Source organism: Microtus oregoni, unplaced genomic scaffold (assembly GCF_018167655.1).
Source record: "Microtus oregoni isolate MIOR12 unplaced genomic scaffold, Mior012 000002F_ref0000024, whole genome shotgun sequence".
In the NCBI taxonomy this organism is placed as follows: Eukaryota; Metazoa; Chordata; class Mammalia; order Rodentia; family Cricetidae; genus Microtus; species Microtus oregoni.
Window position 1 is genome coordinate 59,775,448 of NW_024543061.1, and position 20,110 is coordinate 59,795,557.

The 20,110-nt window shown below is 47.9% G+C and overlaps 1 protein-coding gene across 10 annotated transcripts in view; it reads right to left on the minus strand.

Annotated features, from left to right (window-relative positions):
• Cacna1c (calcium voltage-gated channel subunit alpha1 C) overlaps positions 1–20,110 on the minus strand; it is a 665,087-nt gene that overhangs the window by 231,108 nt on the left and 413,869 nt on the right. The window lies entirely within an intron of this gene.

Consider the following 20,110-nt stretch of genomic DNA (forward strand, 5'->3'; position numbering starts at 1 on the left):
CATCCTCATCAACTTAGACCATGAAACCCAATATGAACAAATTCAACTGTCATATATGGGCTGCCCATGCGTGCTTCAGCATTGCCAGGGAATGAATTTTCATTTCTTTAAATTTCAGTTCAAGTTGAGTACTGTGGTGGACACCTTTAATAGCAGAGCTCCAGAGGCTGAGGCAGGAGGATTATAGGTTTAAAGTCAGCCTGGGCTACATAGTGATTTTCATCAAGAGTCGATGTGTTTCCTCACTTCTTTACACTGACTGAGCTGGCTCTATCACTTGTTCTTTGACTAAGAGAACATTGTAGAGGTTAGAGTGTGTGTCTAAGCCTTGGGCCTGCAAGGTTCTGCTATGTTTCTCTAGAGGAACAAGCTTCTGATAGACTCCTAGAGACAAGGACACAATCATCCAATCATGCCTGGGCCAGTTCCATCCAGCATCCTCCCAGTTCACAGTAGATGTCTGATGAATGTCCTGGCTAAGACAAGACCCCTACACCACCATCCTAGGGCCAACATCCTCAGGCCAGCAACACCACACAACTGAGCCCAATCCCAATGACCAACCTACGTGTGAGTTAAATAGAGAGCTGTTGTTTAAAGCCACTGTGGATATGAGAGGAGGGGACACCATCTTTCTAGCCATAATTTGCATAGATCTTCTACTCTTTCCCTTTCAAACAGAAGTGTCTAGTGCTTTGCCAAAATTATCCCCTCTCCAACCTCAGGCCTATTATATCTGCTCTTTCTAGCCTGAAACTTTATCCATTCTTAAAGAGTCAACATTCCCCATCACTTTGTTGGCCTTGATTGCATACTGATCACCTTGTGATATTTCTCGCTGTTAATTTATTTCTCATAGTGTTAACTTTACATGCTGCCTTCTCAATGAGATTGTTGTCTTCCATGGGCAAAGGTTGGTCTTGCATTCAGACTCCGCTTCACAGGGTTGGTGAGATCTGACAACTCCACAGAGACCTGAGCACAAGCCCCCTGAGTCACTTGTTTCTTGCCAGTGTCCTATCCGTTTCCGAGCTGCACTGTGCTTCCTCCAAAGGTTTTTCCAGGTCTGTGCTCATATCTAGGCCTAGCCCCAAAGGAGTCCGAAAACAAGGGGCATGGTCAGTGTTTTATTTTCATCTCTGTTGCTTTGATGAAATAGCTTGGCAAAAAGCAGTGTAGAGGAGGAAAAGGTTCATCTGGGTTACAGTTCCAGGCTAGAGCCCATCATCTCAGGGACGTCAGAGTAGAAACTGCAGCGTGTAGAAAACCACATCCTCAGTCCAGAGCAGAGAAACAAATGGACCCTTGCTTCTGACTTGTTCTCATCTAGCTTTCTCCTGTCTCATAATCCAGGAGCCATGGCCTGAGAAATGGTACCACCCACAGTGGGTGGGGTCTTCCTATATTAATCGACAATCAAGTCAGTCTCCCATAGGCATGCCCACAGGTCAACCTGATTCCCCCTTAAGACTCCTCGCTAAGTTGGAAAGATAGCTTAATGGTTAAGAGTACCTGCTGCTCTTGTAGAGGACCCAGGCTTGGTGTCCTGCACTTATATGGTGGCTCACAACCTCCTGAACTTCAGTTTCAGGTAATCTGATGTCTTCCTCTGGCCTCTGTAAGCTCCAGAACACTCATAGTGCACATAATCTCACGGAGACTTGTACATACACACATAAATTTAATATTAAAAAAAAGACTCTTGGGGCTGGATAAATAGCTTAGCAGTTAAGAGCCCTTGCTGTTCTGAGAATCCTGGTTTAGCATCCACAGGGCAGTTCGCAACCATCTGGACCTCCAGTCCCAGGGAATCTGAACCTCTCTTCTGGCCTCCTCAGGCACTGCACACATGCGCTACATAGACATACAGACAGACAAAGCATCCATACACACAAAATAAAGATAAACAGATCTTTAAAGAGGAAAAAGTAGAGACTCCTCTCAGATGAGCCTAGGTTATGGTTAATCAAAAACTAGCCATCTCAGTCATGGCCCGCACCCCCTTGGAGTACCCTCGAAAACTAGAGAAGCATTCCAGCCCAAAGCAGGCAAAATCTCACTTGAAGAATCACTGGTTTCTCAAATCTGAACTCCCTGGAAATGTCCCCTTTATTCAGGTGACCTCCATTTGTCCCAGGTACTGGCCTTGGCTAAGGCAGGCTCCCAGTGCCTCTCAGCGTTCACTAAGGTCTTTCAAGTTAAGTACTGCCTTTGAGGGGGAAGACAGATAAAAAGCTTAGCATTGCAAATGAGGGGAGTGGAGCCTGGCTGAGAAAGAGGAAGGCATTTAAAGCAGACCTGAGGAGGAAGCCAGCTGCTAGGGAGAGAGCAGAGGCCCTCCCTGCTGGTCCCACCCTTGGCCTCACTTCTCTGAGGGTGAGGTGCTTTGCTGGCACTTCATCCTCCATCCTCCATCCTCCATCCCAGCTCTGTCCCTATCCAGGTAGCATATCCTCAGTCAAGCAGGTTTTCCTATCAGTTTGAGTGTGTGTGTGTGTGTTTGTGTGTGTGTGTGTGTGTGTGTGTGTGTGGTGCTCTTGTTTTTTTTTGTGTGTGTGTGTGTGATAATAATACATAGAAAACTCTAAGGCGAAACCCCTGATAAAGAAGAATGGGTAATGTTCTGTTATCAAGGCTATCATTCGGGTATATACGGTTATTTCTTTTACGCTCTCAATTTTTTTTTTCAAAATTATGGCCATACTTTCTTCACATGGTATTTAAACATCTTGTACATTTCTTCAGCTTTCTCTAGGTCACTGCTCATGAAATCGCTCCAAAATCATAGCAGCATGGGAAGGTAAATGTGTATGTGTGTGCGTGTGTGTACATATGTGTGCATGTGTGCATGCTCGCAGGCATGTGTTACTCTTGGGGGTGAGGTTTCCATCAGTCTGATGACTCTAGGCCTGTCTCTTGCAGGAGAGCTCTGATACTTGACCTTAGCTGGGACCCTCTCCTTTCTACTCAGTTACCCAGATAAGGGGCCCTGCATTCTCTTGCGATAAGAAGTAACTACAAAGAGCCAGCAGGGGGCTGCTGTCTACCACACTGCCAAGACCCTGCACCAGTGTGAGTACTCTCCCCTCTCTGTCCCTCAGCCTCCAAGCCATGGCCTCTGCCAGCTTCTCCAAATGATAAAGTTACCTCCTTGCCTTGGACCTTGATACTCCATAAGCCAGCAGAAGAAGGAGGCAAGGTTAGGGGCCCAGATCTCAGGAACTCTATGACACGTTAGTGCTAGACTAACACACTCAGGTCTCCATGCTCAGCATGTCTGAGATTTGCCCCATCCACAGATGAGTCCTTCTGCAAAATGTTACACTACTTTTTGTTCTATTAGAACCTCCTGCTCACCCCTGCACTTGCCCGCCCCCCCCTTCCTGCCCAATGACAGAACCTCTGACAAAGGAACCAAGAAGGCCAGTTGTAAATTTTCAGTGGCTACTGAAGCTTCCTTCTTTGCAGTTGTCAGCTGCCTGAGTCCCCACTAAGTGCTCAATTTTGACCATACTTGAACATAAACCCAGCTTGTGGTAGATACATCATCACCCCTTGCTGACAACCCATAAAGTCTCCCTGCTTTCATTTGGAGGCATGACTTCTCTGACCTAGATCTCTGGGACATAACAACTGCCCAGGAGTTGCTCTGCTCGAATATCACTGTTGTTATACTTTTCCAATTCTGTTTGATCTAGCTTACGGCATCAGCAGACCAACTTACTATGGGGGGCAGGGACAGGGGGCAGAAAACCTATTACTTTCCATGTAGTCCTCTGACATCACTCAGCTGACCTACTTTTTAGACAAGGCAGCAAGCACTGAAGCGCCTGTCGCATGCCCCATAAATGCAATCCCATTCTCACGTCTGGATAGCTTTAGCTTCTCTTCCTCCTCACATCTTCCTTTCCCATCCTCTGCGCCTCATAAGCTTTTCCTTTTTCCAACTATTCCTTCTGTCTTCTTTGGCCATCTCATATTTACCTTTTGTCCAGTGAGGGAATAGGCATTCTGTCTCTAGGAACTCAGCTAATTGAGATATTTCTTGTAAAATTCTGGAGTTGGGAGGGCACTCAGATGTCACCTCATACAATTTCCCACAAGGGCCAAGATTCGATTCGCATTAGGAAATTGAAAAAGACTTATAAATAACCTGGTCCCATGTCAGACTGGGACAACGGCCCACCAAAGATGAGCTAGGAAGGGAGGAACCCAGCTGGGTCTGAATTCCAAAATCTTGACTCCTGCTCAGTGGTCAACCCAACCAGGAGATGCTGCTGACCCAGAAACTCAGTGTCACACGCTGAGCTCCGGCAGGACCTCAGACTCTCTCCTACTGTCTCATCGACGGATGGAAGTTAATGCTCTTCTGTTCCCCACATCATATGTGCCCAGTCACTCAATCATTCAAATAAGAACCTTTTTGAAAGTGAAAAGCTAGAAACAGTTGTGTGAGGACATAGGTGTAAAGAAGGCAAACTGAGAAATACGATCAACATTCAAGACAGGTCTTGCTTCCTCTAGGGTAGAAGTGCCAGGAACCTGATTTGAAAGCAGGCTTACTGTGATCATCCATACAGATGGTGGTGGGGCACTCAAGGGAAAGAACCAAAAGCCTCCGGGTAAGAAAGATGGAGGCGCACATCGGGCTTAGGGGTGGTCTGCAGAAACAGAACACTGTCAAGTTCTTTCCCCTCAGTCTGCTGGCTGGGACGACTTCCCACTGGGAGGTCATAAGGGTCTGCTCAGCTGCCTGCCTTCTCTTCTGATCTCTTTCTTTATGCTGAATAATTGCTTTTGTATTTCTTTAATTAGCCAATTACGAATGTGTTCAGGTATCTTAAGGAGAAAGAGTCACTAGGTGATGGGGAAGAGTCTTCTGTTTTGTGTTAATTTCATTGGTTAAATAAAGAGACTGCCTTGACCCTTTAATAGGACATAAAATTAGGTAGGCAGAGTAAACAGAACAGAATGCTGGGAGAAAGAAGCTGAGTCAAGGAGTTGCCATGATTCTCCTACGGGACACAGATGCAGATTAAGATCCTCCCTGGTAAGACACCTTGTGGTGTTACAGGGATATTAGAAATGGGTTAGATCGATATGTAAGAGCTAGCCAATAAGAGGCTGGAACTAATGGGCCAGGCAGTGTTTAAAAGAATACAGTTTCCATAATTATTTCAGGGCATAAGCTAGCCATGTGGGCGGCCGGGTGCCGGGGACGCAGCCTCGCCGCTCCTACTACAACAACTAGGTTTGCCCAGTAATTAAATAGGTTGCTTTAGATTTCTGGTTCTGAAAAGTTACAGTCACTTAAATTTCTACATGGCAAGACTATAAAATGAAGGTCTCATTATGATGGAATTCCAGGAGCAGAGGAACTGAGAAGGGCAACTCTGCTCCTTGCCAGGCTCACCAGGGTGCCCTGCTCCATGTTAGGCTTACCATACTACCCCACAGTGAGAAGAATCATGATCGCGATCATGTCAGAGGAAGCCTTGTGGCTCAATGAATAAGGGATGTACACAGCAGCAGTGCCTCTCGGCCTCTAGGCCATGCTGTTGGGCTGTCCTGACCACTGCTTTCCATCTTGGAGGCCCCTTAGATGGCTGTTTCCTGGGAGGAATACCAGTGAGTCCGTGAAACAAAGAGACTTAACCAACAGTCTGAAAGGCCACCTATAGAAAGTGCTGCCTGGTATCATTTCTGATTTCTTTTTTTTTTCCTCATTTGCATTTGTCTCTAGGGATGAGACTCAAGATCTCACACCTTATCGGAAGCAGACACACTGAGAAACATCCACAGCCCTTCTAACTTGCTTTCATTTTCTTTTCGCTATCACGAATGCAGTACTGAGAACTGCGCGTGCCAGGCAAGAGCTCTGCTACTGAACTCCCCCTCGGCCCTCGCTCTGCTTTTCACTTTAAGGAGTCCAAGTTTCCCAGGCAGGCCTAGAACGTGTGAGCCTCCTGCCTCAGCCCGTCTTACAGCTTGATCTCAGGCTACTGGGCATGCCCGTCTGCCTTTCTTTTTCTTTGCCTTTTGGCTCTCGACCTATAATACAATATTTTCAGAAGTTTCTGTTAAGAGAATTGGACAGATCATTCAGTAAAAATGTTAAGAGAATTGGACAGATCCTCCAGTTAAAAATGACTGCAATACCAACCAGCATAGAAAATCAATTTTCTTATTATCTGGATTGAGAGAATGAGAATTGTATTAATTGTATCAAAGACAAGACTTTGATGTCAACCCATGACTACTGGACCAGTCGATGTGGACTTCAACTCTGTGGCCACCTTAGTTCTGGGGCCATTTATAACCATATGCTCAAGACCTGACTGCAGCAAGCTCAGGTCTTGCAGGGGTGAGAAGCAGGGCAACTACCAGGACATCCAGAAAATACAAATATAAAGAATATCAAATATAGAGTATCATTTAGTCCCTACAACTTCTGTAGGAAATAGACGTGTGCTCTCTAGATAGGGAACCTAGACTCAGAGAAGTTAAGTCACTGAAGAAAGTAAGAGGGAGGCAGGATCAGAACCCAACCCGGACCTCTCCTTAGTTGTTCTGTGGGCACCTGATGCCTGCCAAAAATGTCTACACATCAGCAAGCCACGATCCAAGATTTCTAAGTACTTAAGAACGTTCCAGAAACCTGCTTACAGACAAACTGCAAGCAAGACAAACTTCAGTCTTGTTCTTCACTCAGAGGACCCACTTAAAAAATTTAAGCACCTTGGTCCTGGTTACCTGATTCAGGACCGAGACAGTCAGCCCCTGTGTGAGAGAAGAGCCCGCGATTGGGGAGAGCACCACGCAGCAAGGCCTAGTGTCCCTTCACGAGGGCATCAGCTCTAAAGGTCGCAGTCAGCGCTCCTACCCCTCCCACTGTCTCCAGCATCACCGCTGGGGCAAAGGACAGGCTATGCCTCCCTTGGCCAATCTCTCACACAAATTAATAGTGGCAAGTGATGAAGGAAAAAAAAAGATGTCACAGAAGGAGGGCAGAGAAGCCCTCTTGGGAGAGAGAAGGAGAGGTAATTGGAATAGTGGAGGTATTGGCTCAAGTCCCTTTGTAGCTCTTTAGTTTTTCCTCTTCTAGTGCTCACTCTCCTTATCAAACGGTCCCCAGACCATTTCCTAGCACAAGGTACTATGTCAGCTCTATTATCGGGATACATAGAAGCACAAAGCTGTAGCCACAACGACCCAGTAAGACAAGTTTGGCAGCATCCAGAGCAAGGCTCAAGTACAGGCCAAGCTAGAGCCTGTGGGAAACACAGAGATGGCCAGGAAGTGAGCCCCACACAGATATGCTCTGCTCCTGGCAGCCACTAGGACATGGCTGTGACATACACCCTGCTCTGAGCCCAACTGGCTGCTTCTTGTCAAGGGAGTTGAAATTGGAATCTCGTCAGAAATGAGGCACTGTGCACCTCTGAGAATTCCACTCTCATCCCCCCCTACTGCAACCTTTATTAACAGGGGACCACTGTGTTCTACAACATGGGATCGCACTATGTGGAAGGACTATTCTTTGAGCCTCCAAATCAAAATAAACAGACAGACATGTGACCCCTGGGGAGTGTGGCCCTTGCTTGTGCCCTGAAGTCTAGTTGGCAGGGGCAATGACAGCCAGTAGGCTTGGGATGACAGGAAGGACCATGAAATGGGCACTCTGATGGCTAATCTCAGTTGTCAACTTGACTGCACCTAGAAACTGAAACCCAAGCTGCTGGGCACTCCTGTGATTTTCCTCAATCGCATTATTTGAAGCAGGAAGACCCACCCTAAATCCGGATGGCAGCCCAGGTGAAAGGATGTGGCTGAAGGAAACGGCTCTTGCCTGCACGCACTCTCACTGGTACGTCCATCTATGCCACGGCTTCGGCATTCCTTCACCAGTGTCAGAACCAGCTTCTCTGTGACTCCAGAGACTGACGCCCAGCGGCTCTCCAGGAATCCCCGAGGCCTCCAGGGTCACATTGGGTCCCTGAAGACATCCAGCCTTAATGGACTAAACAACTACAAAAGCTCAGCCTCTCCAGTGTGAGGTGGCCACTGTTGGACTCCTCGGAGCATATCCTGTAGTAAGCCAATCCACTAAATTTCCATGTCTGTCTGTCTGTCTATCTGTTCATCCATCTATATATCTTTCTATCCATCTACCAATCAGTTGACAGACATATAAATATATCCATACTATTTCTGGTTTATTTTAGAGAACCCTGACTAATACAGGTCATCAAGCTTCTATTTCTTAACCTATCACATGCACAACCCCATCCCTCACCTTTGCCCAGGGCTGATGCTAAGGTATAAAATTTTATACTTGGTTTGCTCTGAGTGTTGGTAGACATGCTTCTACCAGTGTCTGGGAGGTGGAAAATCCCTCTGCGAAGTTCCTTTCAGTGGTTGGAGCTAGGTAATCAGCATGTTCTCTCTCAGGCAAGCAGGGCAAAGCTGTACAACACCAGGGAGGTGAACCACCGCTACTCCTGCTACCCAGTTGACCAGCTGCTCAGGCATCAGCTCCTGAAGGCAGTGATAACTTCCGTGGGTGGGGTCCCCTTGCAGATCATTTTACTTCTGGAAGGAATCCTATGCCCTTCTGGGACGGTCTTGTCTCCAGCAAGCTGTTTTCCTTCTTTTCCCATAGTCCTTCTCTCTCAACCTCTGTACTCAAATAGATCTGGCCTCCTCCATGAAGCTCGCGAAGATGATGCAGGTAGAGTTTTTTTTTTTTGCCAGTTCTCCCTAGCCTTCTGCTACCCTCACCTTGGTCTAGTTCTCTCAAAACCTGTTCTCAGGATGGACCAAGTTAGTCACTTGCACCTAACTGTAAAATAAATCCTGGAGGTCCCGCTCCCTGGGAGTAACTGAACTAACACACACTTGCCTTTATAGCATTTGAAACATGGGAAAGTCCCCTCCCAGAGCAGAAAGGTGCAAGGATCATGTGGCAGCCACATGCAATACTTTGTAAGAGACTCCAAAATCAAGGGCCACATTTAATGCTACCAAAATCTCCTTGACATGAGGGCTCAGTGTTGCAAGAAGCTGACGGGATTAGACACTCAGGAAAGAGGCAACTCGTTAGTTGTTTAGTGATGGTGAAAATAATTATTACAACAACATCTACGTCCTCGCTGCCTACAAGTCCAAGAGGGCAGGCCCGCCCTGTGTGGATCACTGCCGAAGCCCCCTCAGCAAGTCAGCCTGCCCCAGGGTAGCCTTCCCAGGTGTGGGCATGCCAGAAGAAAGCCTACCTGTCTTGGAGACTGAGTAGCAAGCAGGAAAGGTGGCCATTTACAGGGAAGACAGGGTGTAGTGACAAGTCCGCTCAAAATAACTCTGCAGTCAATTCCTGGAGTCCTCGACACTGACACCACTCCCTTCTCAAGGGCTCTCTCAAGGAGAAGTGATTTGTAACCGAATTAGACTCCGGGAGGGAGTGTGCGTTGCACATCTCTGATTGAGAGCACCCTCACCTTCCCCCTCTCTTCTGATGGACCATCTCACAGCCACAGGACATGTCATGAAGACAGGGGCCGGGAAATTCAGGGCTCCTTGCTGTGCGAGGCTGAAAGAGGCCATCACTGCTGACCTCCTAAGGAACAGAGTGCCAGGCCTGTCCCAGAGATGGCATTAACTGGGAGGAGGGCATCGTTTTAAAAGCACACCACAAGACTGTAATGGCAGTCAAGGAGGAGACCTCTGACCTGGACATGGGTATTTAAAGCAGTTCCACGAGGGGCCTGGAGGCCAAGGTCCCCAACAGCGAGTGGGTCAGGTTTTGAAGTTCAGTGTCCTAGGATTGACAGGTGCAGAGTACTGGGTACAAGCAGGGTCACTCCCGAAGGAAGTTCCATTTAATTTCGCATCAGAATGGCTTGAGCTACCTACCTCCTTGCCTGAGGGTTTCCTGTCCAACACTCTGTAAGGTGACCTCAGCACCACACTAATCAGCTAAAAACCATGCTCGTGTGATATGCACACGATCGTGTTTTCAAACGGAAAAGGTGCCCATAAGTCAAAAGTTACATCCGGGGCAGGACGCTTACAGCAGTGGAATAGGACACTGGATTCAGCCCCCAGGCTCCCTACATCTGAGTACTCATTTGTCAAGATGGTGATACCTTTGTTAGAGCTTTGTGACCCTAATGAAATCTTATGCATAACGGTGACTTCTTCAGTTGGTACGGAATACTTGCTAACTGCCCTTTTCCTATGGTAACAACCCCTGGTCCGGGGAGTTGGATCCCCGTTGCCACTGGCAGAGCTCCAAGCTAGGATGGATCAGAGCACAGCACTTATGAACCTGGTTTTCAGAGAGAAATATTGCAAGGCCCCTTATTGGCACATCAATGCAGGTAAGCTGCACCAAAACCATGCCCGGAGCTTCCTTATTTATCCAGTGGAGGTGACAGAAGCTAGCTCGAGTGGCTTTTAGGAAGACACCAAGGGTCAGAACTTGTGCATCTTCCAGCTGATCCCATCTCTCCACTCTATCCTCTGTCCTCTCCTGTGTGTCACACCTCCTGAGCCTCGGGCACTGAGATCAGCAAGTGAAGGGAGAGTGAACAGCCAAAGGTCTTGCTCTTAATGAGCTTGGACTCAGCAAGTAGAACTGGGCATCAAGAAAGAGGACACACAAAGCATTTCAGAAACAACAGCAAGTTTCTATGAGCTCGGCAGCGTTCCAAGGCAATCTGTGCACTAGGTCAAAAGTGGGGAGGCTCTGTACTGGGTCCCCTATGTGTACATGGCCATGTCCTTCTTCCCGCATGTCCTCTGTATGTAAGCTGGCTCTCGCTCCTCTGAGAGGTCAGGAAGGGAAGGCCATTACAGGCAGGGAGGTCACTAAGAACACCAGGAGAGAGTGGTGGGTGAAGGGGTTCAGGGAAGGCACTGCAGGGACTCCGCAGGCTAAGAAGGACATGCCCTGTAATGGTCAGAGGAATAGGCTGGGGTATAAGTATTAGGACATCCCCAGTTTTATCTCAAAATAGCTATTCATTTCTCAAAAGACACTGGACTTCCCAAGACCAGTGGCTCGGAGGCCCTGGCCCGCGCATAAGGGCACCTGCAGTGGTATTTCCTTTGTATTTTAATAAATAAAGCTATCTGAAGATCAGAGAGTAAAACAGCTGCCTTGGTCAGCCTTACAGATCAGGCAGTGGTGACACATGCCTTTAATCCCAGAAGCCACACCAGCTTGCCATAGAAACCAGGCAGTAATGGTGCACACCTTTAATTCCAGCACTGGAGAGGAATGACTATAAGACAGGAGGAGACAGCTCTCACTCACAGTCTCATTCTGAGATTCCTGGAGGCAGGATCATCATTTCAGACTCAGGTAGAGGTAAGAGCCAGTGGCTGGCTGTTTTGCTTTCCTGACCTTCAGGTTGAACCCCAACATCAGTCTCTGGGCTTTTATTAATCGTGCTACAGACACCAGTGGAACCTGGTACTGTGCAAACTTGCCCAAGGCCTCCTCCTTCAGCTCCTCAGACTGTGGAGACTGCTCACCGGATACAAGTGAATAAATTCTGTGCATCCCAGGGAGCTGGTGCCCTGCCCATGACACATGACCCTCAGATTGCTACAGTAAGACTCTCGCTGTCCAGCTCAGAACTCTGAAGGACCTGACAGGCAGCCACACTGTGTAGGTGGTCAACCTTTTAAGAGAAATACTCAGAGTGACAAGAAGTCAGGAGGATCAAAGTAGCCAAGCGACTGCCAAGCAATCAGATAATTCTCACAGCTCCGGCGATGGTGTTGGTCCCATTTTCTTGGCAAGGAAAGCAGAGCTCAGAGAAGCCAAAGCATCTTACCCCAGGCCCTGTGGCTAGCCTAGGATAGAGCTTGGATGTCAGTGTGGGATGGCCTCACTCTGAGTCCATTCTCTTGTCACTACTGCATGCCAGGTGCTGCTATGAGCAAGGAGATCTGCAGGAAAGGATATCTGAAAATCCAAGGGTCTTAGCTTTGGAGGCCTTTATAGTCCCACCGTAGAAGAAACTTGTGTGCTCAAATGATGAACAGACAAAATGGTGCCCAGGATAGAGGGAGAGAAGCAGGTCGCCACTGGGGAGGGAATAGACACATGGAGAACTAACCTTTGAGCTGGCCCTCAATGGACAAGAGGGTCCCGTGCCCAAGATAGCCAGGGAGGGTTTTCTGCATGAAAGGGTCATGGCGAACACAGAGCTGAGAGGAGAGGGGCAGGAAAGTTTGGGGGACCTGTGTGGCCATGTGGAATTGAGGAAGAAGCAGTAGGGTTGGGAAGATGGTCCAGCTGAAGACATTTGGCTTGGGAATGGCATGTCAGTGGGCTCCGGCAGCCACGCTGGCAACACATTGTTGCAATCAACTACTCCACCCATTTCAACACACTTTTTTATTTCAGAAGTAATCATTGGCATGGCAATTTCCACAGACACGAGGGAAGAAACTTGGAGGGCAGTCGGGGTTTGGGGAAATCACAGACACACTGAGCTCCATCCAAGAGCTCACTGACTTGATGCTCATGTTTCTGCTAGCGCACACGTCACTTCACCTGCATTCCTTGTGGTAGGCCCGCCAAGGGGCCTGTGTTCCACTCTGCCCTGCAGGTGCAGCCTCTTCCTTATTCCGTAGAGCAGCACTGGCACCTCCTCAACAAGAGATCCCAGGGCTCTGGAGCTGGACTTCTCTCCAATCCCATGCCACCCAGCAGTTTGCAAAGATGGCAAATCCATTTTTATAGGCACCTGCTAAGTAGCTCTTTTAGATATCCCTCCAGATAGTTCAACTCTCTGGTTGAAATGCTCTGTTGAGCATTCTATGAGCACTAAAAATGGTCAGGCTAAGCTGGCAAGTGACCAAGATCAGGCCTGAATTTGGGTCCCTTTATCAGCACCTTACTGCTCTCTGCGAGTTTCTAAGCAGCTAGGCCCGCAGCTTGGAGATGTGCAGTCAGAGAACTTGTCTCATGGCAGACCCTTACTGTTCACGTGATTCTTGCTCCTGGAAAGCGGGGTGTGAGCAACACATCTGCACCTGCCGGCGGGGCTCAGGAAAATGGCATTTAGTGAAGGGTATCACACACTTAGCACCTGACCTAATTCTCTAAGAGCCTGGCATGAGACACTTGCACCCAGTACAAGAGCCCTCTAGACACATGCCTTAAAGAGACCAGCACCCAGCCTGCCCCACGGTCCTTTGGGCGTCTGCCTCTATGCACCTCGGTTTAAGTTCGACTTTCTGGAGTATTTTCCCAGGCCTTCATCAGGAATGAGGCTAACAGATCCTCTGCCCTGCTCGCCCTGCTGCTGCTGCTGCTGAGAAACAGTGCTTGAGTGTCCAAGGACAAATGTCAGGGAGGCCAGTGCCTGTCACTGTTTGCACGCGGTAGCTGGTGATGAGCTGGCCAGCTGTATAAACCTGTGTCAACGATCACAAAAGGACCACGGTGGTACTTAGCTAGCATGGCTGGGTAAACTGTGACGGTAACGCCTGTGCCAGGCTGGCGTTCACTGGAACCATGGTGGTGGGCACCAGCTGGTTTTGCTTGCTACCTGGCCGGCTGGGCAGGAGAATTCCATACCTGTGATTTGTTTTATTATCACTCCCCAAACAGAAGAAACACATATCCTAGTGCGTGGTTGTAAACAGTGGCTACTGCTGCCAGAGAGGGAGGGAGGGAGGGAGGGAGGGAGGGAGGGAGGGAGGGAGAATGACAAGGTGATGGCATTCCGAATATCCAGAGGGAGGGCAGGAGTCCAGTTCCTTGGCAGCTGTCCTCTTCTACCCTTACTTACAGATCATTTCTACGACTCAGTCCAGCTTGTCCCATTCCTTGATGTACACAGGTACTCAAGGCCACTAAACACCCTTGCACCCACAAAGCCCAGCTCAGGCTCAGAGTGAGTCACAGGTTACAGAGGGGTCTGGGTTACCATTTGAATTCTAAGGAGCCTCCAGGTTTTCTCCCTGGGCCTGCCTTCCAGAAGGACCATGGAAAACCTGTGGGGAGAGAGGCTGCTGGTCTGGTTGCAGTAGCCTGGGGCATGCTCTCCTTGAAGGGCCTCTGGCCTGCAGCACCAATCAGCATTAAAGAGGAACTGGGGCAACAACTGGACACCTCAGCCACGAATGAGCACCAAGCTGCAAGGGGAAGGCAGCTCTGGACCCCAGAAAAGACGTTTGCTGCCTCCCAGTGAGAGTCCCAGGGAAGACTGGGGAGCCAGATGCCCCCCACCCCGGCTTTCTTTCTAACCCCCCAGATGAAGGCAAACAGACACATCAGTTCCTTCCCTGCCCTGGGCTTTCCTGTTGAGGGTCAATTCAGAGACAGAAAGACCAATCACAAGAGGGGCTGGGGGGAACTGCTCACTGGGTTAACGCTCCTGCCACTGTCAAGAGCTCTGTGATCTTATTCTCACTAGAATTCCCTTCAGTGTGCTCAGGGACTTCTAGGGCAGCAGTCTGAGAGGGAGAAGACATGGTTGCCTTCTGAAGCAGCCAGAAGGCCCCTCCAGAGACTGCTGAGTTGGGGAAGCATAGCAAATGGTTTAGTACCCTGGGGCCCCATTTGGCTTTCAGTTATGCACCCCCCTTATAATAATGCATCTGGCATCCGGTCCCTTCACCTGCACAAGCTATGCAGACATCCCACACAATGCATCCTCTCCACACAATGTACCCTGCATCCGCAGAGCAGCCTCCCAGCAACCCACACCTGCACTGGGCTACACATTTTCCCACCCCTTCACAATTGAATCCGTTCCTCCATCCTTGGTCACAATTGAATTTAGACAGTTTCTATTTGATATATCTCCAATGTATCCAGGTATGAAGAAAAGAAGGACTGAGCTGGCCTGAACTGGTTTGGGATGCATGTACAGCAAGACAAAATTATGTCCTCTAGTAATCTTTTAGGGAGAATTTTCTATTTACTAATTATGTCTATACATAATTGGAGAGGCATATGATTAAAATCAGACGCATTACGGGAAAGGGCATGGGCAGTACAGAAATAACCCAGTCTATCAACCAGAACGAAGAATGACCCAAACAACATCCCTTAGTAGTCAGGTCCTTGTTTCCTTAGACCCAAAGAAGTCCTCTGAGTGTATAGGTCGTGTCAATCGTGACAGCACTTCCCTCCTTAAGGTGTACTATTTATTCCTTTGCTCAATGAAATCATATTGTTTCTTTGTAAATCTGCATAAGCCTTTATTGTTAATTCTTTGCCTAAGAGACTCAGAACTTTGGAATATTTGACGCAGACCTCAAGCATCAGGAAAACTTCCGTGTCACAGGGGCAGGGTGGAGGGTGAGGGGGTTGGGGCAAGGGAGACAACTAAGAAGAGAGTGTTCCCTTATTCTGCTCCTCAGATTCTGTTTTGGTTTGTTTGACTCAGGACCTCACCCTGTAGCCCTAGGTCTATTTGTTTGTTTACTTGTTTGACTCAGGGTCTCACCATGTAGCACTGGGTGGCCTAGAACTCTCATTACGCAGAGTAGGATAGCCTCAAATTTATAGAGAGCAACCTGCCTCTGCCTCACAAACATGGCCTCTTCAGTAGTTTTAACGGCTGTGTCCACAGAGTCCACCACACCACCCAAGATCTTGGAGGGAACAAGGTTTCTATGGTAACACTAGGTGGTTTGTGAGTCCTCCTCGGCAGCCCCCAGCCCTCAAGTGCCTTGTCCCCAAAGGTCCCCAGCTCAGTTCTTCCGGGAGCTCTATCTGGTCACTTTCCCCATGATCACCCAGGATTAGTTTCTCACAGGACTGCTTGACCACACTCCCAGGAGTGGGAGGGGCAAGGCAGACATGCTCTAACCCTTCTCTTTCTTCTTCCGAGTGGTGACCGCTCTGAGTCCCACAGAGTTAAGAGGTTGGGAAGAGTCAGACTTTGCTCAGGGAAGTTAGGAACACATGACAAGCATATCTAGGGAGTCTGGAGGGACACCCTGATGGTGTCATTTGTACTGGCAGCCATGGGAATGGAACTGTTTCTCTGGTCCACAAAGTGTAGTAGGAGACAGATGAACAAAAACTCCATGCCATGGTAGAAGGCACAAGGAGAAACGAAGGACAGAAAGCATCCTGAGAGCTGAGGTCACCTTTGGGAAAACACACACACACATAACACATACACATTTACCGTCACACATATATACATACACTCAAAAACATACACTTATAAGCATATACAGTCACATACACTTACACACATTCATATATTCACAGACTCAAACATATTCATAACATACATATTTATACACATTTATATATGCGCGTTTACACACATAATAGTCACATATACAAATATTCATATATGCGCACATAATCACACACGAATCTTCACATTTACACACATACCTATACACACAAACACATACTCAAACATTCACATATGCATACATTCACTCATACACACATATACACATACATGCATGCACATATTGACACATACACTTACACACCGTTCACACTCATACTCACACCCACACGATCCAGAGGCTTTCCACGCCAGGCATATTTTTGCAGGCTCACTTTAAACACTTGATTTTGGCTTCCTTTGCACAAAAGGGTTCACAGGAACCATGGCCCTTTAGAAACAAAAGCCATATTGCACACCGAGTTCCTGTGAAGGTCCCCTTCTTGGTAAGGGATTCCTGGAGTGGAACACGGCAGGCCTAGTGAACAGCCAGAGTCTGTTCCTAGGATCTGAGTGGTGGGGCTCTGACAATGAGCCCTGCAGCAAGTGAGGGCATGAAGATTTTTGTGATCGCTGTACCTAAATAACTGGCTAAGCCACACTGCTCTAGAGAGTGACCCTATCCCTCTGGCCGGGTCTGACAGACACAGAATACATAATGCTGCCATTTGAGACTGGCAGACAAACACAAGACAGAGTCTCCAAGAGCAGCACGGTGCCAGCCTCCTGAGGCCTGCAGCTGATGGGTGGCTGGGAGGATCTGCACCACCCACAGGAACCTTTCTGCTTAGAGTCCAGTCCCCCAGAGCTCCCTGCTCATGCCTCTGGTGCCCGCTTCCCACCCTTGCTTCCTCCTCTCTTGTCAGGTTTTCTTTCACACCTTCTGTTCTCTTCCCTGACAGTAATCCTGTGTCACACATCTGAGGACCTTCCAGTGCACTGGCATGGATGGAACACGGGTAAAGTACTTCGTTAAGGGGGGCACTTCAGTGTTAGGCAAGAGGGCACAAGATCACAAAGGAAGCAATAAGAGGGGAAAGCCCTGCAATAAAGGACCTAACTACAAATAGAAACATCTAGGAGGCACTGATAACTTCTCTGGTTCTCTAAACACAACTGTCAAAGAGAATTCAAAATTATGGGCAAAACCTGAAATGGGAGTCTGAAGGAAAACTCTCTGCACACCGCCACACAGTATGGGTGGAGAGCCGTCAGCAGACTTCCCCAGAGAGCCCAACCACAGTACCGCCTGTTTGTTTGTTTCCATCCCCTGCTCTGACGGCCTTTGGCTTCACAGAGCTGATGAGTCTGAGAGCATAGGGGTGTCCGCAGGAGGCGGCCAGAGAGCTGAGCGGATGGAGTCTCACTTCTGTGAGGGGTCTCTGAGGCTCATCAGCCCTGGGAATGAGCTTTGTCACCAAACAGGGACTTGAACCCACGCAGCCCACTAGAGCTCCTGGTATTACAGCAACACCAGACTGTCATCCAAGAAGCATTTTTAAAAGTCAGAAGTCACCATAGAGACCGCATAAAGTTAACACAAGGTCTATTTGAACACATGAATAATACAGAGGGCATGGGCTGTGGCCAGGAGCTAAAGAAACTACTGTTTAGGTCAAGAAGAGACGGGACAGCATAAGTAGAATAAACTGGCTCACGATGGACAACAGGCACAAGCTAAAGTCAACCACAATCAGTGTCACTCACCATAGTCAAGAGTGCTCAGTGATACAATGTTTCCGTGGACAAGTGATACAATGTTTCAGTGGACAACAATGTGCAACTTACCTGGTGCCAGGACTACAGCCCAAGAACTGTTAGCAGAGACTTCAGTGGTCTTTCTACTAAGTCCATCTGAGAAAACAGATTTTTTTTCAAGTGTAAAGTGGAATGAATGAGACTTTGCTACCAAGCAAAGAAGGAGGAGAAGGAAGAGAGGTTGACAACAGAATTCTTCCTAGAAAACAGAGCACCATGGGAAATGCAGCGGGAAATACTCAGAGAACTGTTTTCCTCTATGTCTCCACTAAGTGCAACTGAAACACAGGCAGCTGGGGTGTGGCTTGGTGGCAGAGCATTCAAGGTGCCCCGTACCCAGTACACAACGATACAAATGAAAGGCTCTAACAGCGGGGAGAAATCCGCCTGGCTAGGAGCCACAGGCCCTGAGGATGGTACCACCTGAGTGCTTGATCAAACCAGAGACCCAGCGAGCACACAGAAGACAAGCCCAACTAAAGTTTCCACCCCTCAGCCAAAGAATCAGGAAAGAGAACTCCTATCAAGAGAAACATTGTCTTAAAAGTTATCATTGAACAAAACAAAATTCAGTGCTGTGGCTTGATTTATTTTCGGCATCTTCTTTCCAGATAGACCCTCATTATGTAGCTCAGACTCAAACTTGTGATCCTCCTGCCTCCACCTTCCTGATACAGGGGTTACAGTGTGTGCCATGATGCACAGAAGTTTCGTTTTGTTTATTCAGTTTTGGTTGTTTGTATTTCTATTATTTGAATCTTGACTCTACCGCAAAGGCACAGACACTGAAGGCTTGGTCTCCAGTCCATGGAGCTATCACAAGCGCTGGGACTTTTCTTAGAGGGTGGGGCCTAGGAGAAGGAAGCTAGGTCACGTGGTGAAGGGGGTGTCTCTGAAGAGGACAAGGCCTTCCTCTCTCCTTTCTGCCATTCTCTCTTTTTTTTTTTTTGATTTTTCGAGACAGGGTTTCTCCGTAGCTTTTGGTTCCTGTCCTGGAACTAGCTCTTGTAGACCAGGCTGGCCTCGAACTCCCAGAGATCCGCCTGCCTCTGCCTCCCGAGTGCTGGGATTAAAGGCGTGTGCCACCACCGCCCGGCTGCCATTCTCTCTTTGCTTCCTGACTGCCACAGGAAGAACAGGCCCCATCATAACACACCATGACGTGTTAGACCTGAAACACGGAGCCAAATGGTCATGCACTGAAACCAGGGGTCCAACAAACCTTTCTCTTGATACACTACCTCAACGACTGAAGGTTAACTATTTGCTATTTTAACCATTTTTAAGTGTCTGGCTCTCTAAGATGCTGTGCTGTTATCATTGTGATCTGTCTTTCGAACTTCTTCATCCCAAACTAAAGTTCGGAACTTCTGGAAGGATAACATCCCATGTCTGGCTCTATGAGTTTAAATATTCTAGGTACGTCCTCTAAGAAGAAGCACAAACTCTTTGAATATTTGTGACTGGTTTATTTTACCCAGCACAATGTTTTCAAGATTCATTTATCCGGATTGTGACATAAGCCAGAATCTCCTTTCTTGGAAGGCTAAAGCATGCTGGACTATTTATAGCTGCCATTTTTACTTATTACCCATCAGTGGTATTGATGGGTACTGTGTCTACTTTTTGGATGCTGCAATTAACACTGCTTTAAACATAGGTGTACATATATCCTCTCAATCTGCTTTTAGTTTTTTCGAGCATATACCTACAAGTAAAATTTCTGCGTGGTAAGGCAATGTTCATCATGTTTCCAGTAGGGCCCAAATTCCGCGGGCTTCTACTAGTAATGAACGACAGCTCCGGTTTCTGCACATCACCCCTAATGCTGCTTATTTTCGTTCCATTGCTGCTGTCTGAGTGAGTGAGTGTGAGGAGGTGTTTTACTGTGGTTTTGACTGGCATCTCTCCACCGCCATTCGTACGTGTTCTTTGGAAATAGACCTCTTCAAGTCCTTTGCCTTATTTTGATCATGAGTTTTTTAAATGTTGGTGGCACTGAGAATTAAATCCAGGACTTCATGCATGTTAGGCAGGTGTTCTACCATTGAGCTATACCCTCTGTCTTCACCTATTTCTAAATAAAGACAGAAAAGTTTAGGCAATAGTTATTCTAATCCTGTCATTTAGCA